This window comes from Octodon degus, unplaced genomic scaffold (assembly GCF_000260255.1).
Source record: "Octodon degus isolate 3935 unplaced genomic scaffold, OctDeg1.0 scaffold00246, whole genome shotgun sequence".
In the NCBI taxonomy this organism is placed as follows: Eukaryota; Metazoa; Chordata; class Mammalia; order Rodentia; family Octodontidae; genus Octodon; species Octodon degus.
The window spans coordinates 400,023-404,198 of NW_004524822.1; positions in this window are offsets into that span (position 1 = coordinate 400,023).

Here is a 4,176-nt window from a genome sequence, read left to right on the forward strand (position 1 = left end):
TTTTTTGCATATATTTATTGGCTGTTTCTACTTTTTTATCTGAGAAGTGTCTATTCATTTCATATGAGCATTTTTGGATTGGATCTACATTTGCAGAGTCTGATTTGTTTGAGTTTTTAATGTGTTTTAGATATTAGTCCTTTGGGGAACAGTTGGCAAAATTTTTTCCCACTCTGTGGGTTGTCTTTTCACTCTATTGGTGGTTTCCTTTGCTGTTTTTGCAAAGATAAGATCCCAGTCTTCGATTCTTTGTGATATTTCCTGTTCTATCAGGGTTTTGTTTATAAAGCCTTTGTATATACCAACGTTTTTAAGAGTTCTACCTATTCTATCTTCCAGCAGAGTTACTGTTTATATTTCAATATTTATATTTTTTAATCCATTTTGATTTCAGTTTAGTGCATGTGAAAGGTATGGGTCTAGTTTTCATCATTGCCATGTGTAAAGTCAGTTTTTCCAGCACCATTTATTAAAGAGGCTGTCTTTTTTCAGTGAAGGTGTTTGCCTCTGAGTGTGCTTATATCTCGTATCTGCTGTTGTTTCTTCTACATCTTCTAATTTGTTCCACTGATCCTCAGGTCTGTTTTGTGCATGCGTGTGTGTGTGTGTGTGTGTGTGTGTGTGTTTATGTGTTTGACTGCACCATGCTTTTTATATCACAGTATAGCTTCGTAGTATCAGAATTATACTTTGTAGTATAATTCTAGTCTAGTCTAGTATAATTCTAAACTTGCCTTTGCTGCCCAGAATTGATTCTGGTGCCAAATGAATTTTACAATTTGTTTTCTAATTCTTTGAGATATGATGTTGGTATTTTGATTGGAATTGCATCAAATCTGTGATGAAAGTATGGCCATTTCCTACCCAACAGCAAATAGTATCTTTTCATTTTCTAATATCCTCTTCAATCTCTTTTTTTCATAGTACTATCGTTTTCTTTTTTGTGTGTTTTAGTACAGGGTCTACAGGGTCTCACTACACAGATCGAACTCATAGTGATCCTTCTGTTTTCAGCCTCCCAAGCGCTGAGATTACAGGTAAGTGCCACCATGCCCAGTCTCAGTTGTCATCTCAGCATGTCCCCTGGGCGGGGCCTGCAGGGCATGCCGGGGGTGGAACCCCATCCCTGCCCCTGCCTAAGCATGTGCCTTAATCCACTGAGTTATCTGGCTAGCCCTATAGTTTTAAATGTAAAGATCTTTTACTTACTTTGTTAGATTTATTCCTAGGTATTTCAATTTTTTTTTATTGCTACTGTGAAAGGTATTATTTCCCTAAGTTCTCTCTCAGTGAGTTTATTATTTGTGTGCAGGAATGCTATTAATTTTTTAGTGTGGATTTTGTTTCTAGGTGCACTACTGAATTTGTTTACTAAATCTAGAAGTCTTTTGGTGGAGTTTTTGGGGTCTTCTATGTAGAGTATCTCGTCATCTGCAAATAATGACAATATAACTTCTTCCTTTCCTATCCTTATTCCTTTCACTCTTGCCTAATTGCTCTGGCCAGTGTTTCCAGAGCTACACTGAGTAAGAGTGGTAATAGTGGACATGCTTATCTTGTTATTCATTTTAGAGAAAAAGCTTTCAGGTTTTGTCCATTTAGTATGATGCTGGCTGTTGGTTTGTCATAGATGGTTTTTATCAGATTGAGATAAAGAGCATCTGTTTCATTTTTCTGGAAGGTTTCTATCATCAGTGCATGTTGGACTTTGGCAGAAGCTTTTTCTGCATCTATTGAGATGATCATATGGTTTTTGTCCTTGGCTCTGTTAATACCGTGTATTACATTTGTTGATCTGTTGAACCATCCCTACATCCCTGGGATAGTTCCTACTCGGTAAAAGTGTACAACTTTGATGATTTGCCTCATTCTGTTTGACACAGTATTTTATTGAGGATTTTTGCATCTGTATTCATTAGGGAGACTGGCCTATAGCTCTCTCTTTTGGTTGGATTCTTCTCTTGTTTTGCTATCAGTGTAATGCTTGCCTGTAGGAATTAATTTGGGAGTATGGCTTCCCTTTCAATTTCATTAAAGAGTTTGAGAAGTAGTGGCCTTAGGTTTTCTCTAAATTTCTTATAGAATTCAGGAGTGAATCCACTTAGGTTTTCATTTGTTGGAAGGTTTTTAATTGCATCTTCAACTTCATTTTTTTTTTTTTTTTTAGAATTTTTATGTCTTTTTGATTTAGCTTTGTTAATTCCTACATATGTGGAAATCTGTCATTTTTTGTGTGGTTTCTATCTTATTAGAATACACATTTTTATAGTAGATATTAGTGATCTTTTGGATTTCAACCAAGTCTGTTATGATTTTACCCCATTTAGTTCTAATTGCATGGATCTGACTCTTCTTTTTTTGATAAGTTTGGCTAAGGGTTTGTTGCTTTTATTTAATCTTCCAAAGAACCAACTCTGATCTATTGATTCTTTGTATTGTTTTCTTAGTCTCTATTGCATTAATTTCTGCTTTGATCTTTATAATTTTCTATCTCATATGAGCTTTGGGCTTGACTTGCTCTTCTTTTTCAGAAGCTAGGGGTCTTATGGGTTAGTTCAGTTGTTAAGCTCCTGCTGGGGCAAACCCAGTCAGGTGTATTGGACCACAGTTCAATCCCAAACTCCCCATGCCTTACTAGACCTGCCCTTAAGGCAGCCTGATCTAGCCAGAAAAAGAAAAATCCTTTTACAAAAGCTTGAGGCTCAACATTAGGTTATTTGAGATCACTCTCTGATAAGGGAATTCACTGCTGTAAATTTCTCTCATAGGACTGCTTTCATTAATCCCATAAGTTCCAGTATGTTGTATTAGTATCATTGTTTAACCTATAATTTATAGTTTCTATAAAACTGTCTAACTTCTCTTTAATTCCTTCTGTGTTATTTAACTTCCATGTGTTTATAAAGTTTTTGTGGTTTCTCTTGCCATTGATTTCAAATTTCATTGCACTACGGTCTGATAATATGCATGGGATAATTTCAATTCTTTTGCATTTACTTAAACATGTTCTATGAGTTAGTATGTGGTCTATTTTGGAGACTATCCCATGTGCAGCTAAAAATATAGGTATTTGGATATTGTCAGTTGGAATAGTTTGTGTACATCTACTAATCCCATTTGTTGAAGAGTTTGGTGCAGTACTGATATCTTAATTGATTTTTTTTTTATCTAGTTGATCTGCCTATTTGTGACAGTGGGGTATTGAGTTCTTCCTTTATAATTGTATTAGTGCTTTTTGATTTTTCATGTCTGTTAATATTTGTTTTATATAGTTGGGGGCACCTGTATTTGGTGCATATATAGGTGTGATTGTTATCACTTTCCCTTGGATTGTTCCCTTACCAAGGATGTAGTGATTTTTTTTGTCTCTTTTAATCAATCTTGGCTTGAAATCTACTTTGTCTGAAAATAGATTAGCTACCCCTGCCTTTTTGCAGGTTTCCTTGTGTGTAGTATTGTTTTCCATCCTTTGTCTTTCAGTTCATGAATTTCGTTTTGAATTAAATGCATTTCTTGTATGTAGTATATTGTTGGGTTTTGCTTCTTGATCCATTCCACCAGTCCGTTTCTTTTGATTGTTGAGTTGAGACCATTCCTTCAGAACATTTTCCAGTGTTTGCTTGTGATCATGAAGTTCATTGGGTGTTTTTGTCAGTTGCAAGCCCTTACCTCTTCAATTTATTAGGGATGGTCCTTTAAAGACTTCTCCAAATACAGCTAACGGCAGTGGAACACCCATCTCTGACAAAACAAAACCCCAAAAAAGGGATATAAAAGAAAGACCATTTTGTAGTGAAAAAAATATATATGGATATATAAAGTAGTTAGGATAGATATACAGCTACTTTCTCTTAGTTCAATGAGAAGAGATTTATACTAATATTGTTTAGACAAGAGATAATGTCTGCATCTTGTACTATGAGTAACTACTCTGAAGACAACAATGTGCAATGAATTAATTATTATAACTATCCTACTAACCTGTTTTGAAACTGTCTCATTGCTATTTCTTTCTTTTTTTTTTATTTATTTGAGAGAGAGAGAGAGAGAGAGAGAGAGAGAGAGAGAGAGAGAGAGGCCAGCTCAGCCCACCAGGGGGCGGGGCTGGCTGGCATGTGGTGCTGGGGGATTGAACCGCGGTCCCTGATGCTTTGCCAAGCTTGTTCTAAGTAGGTG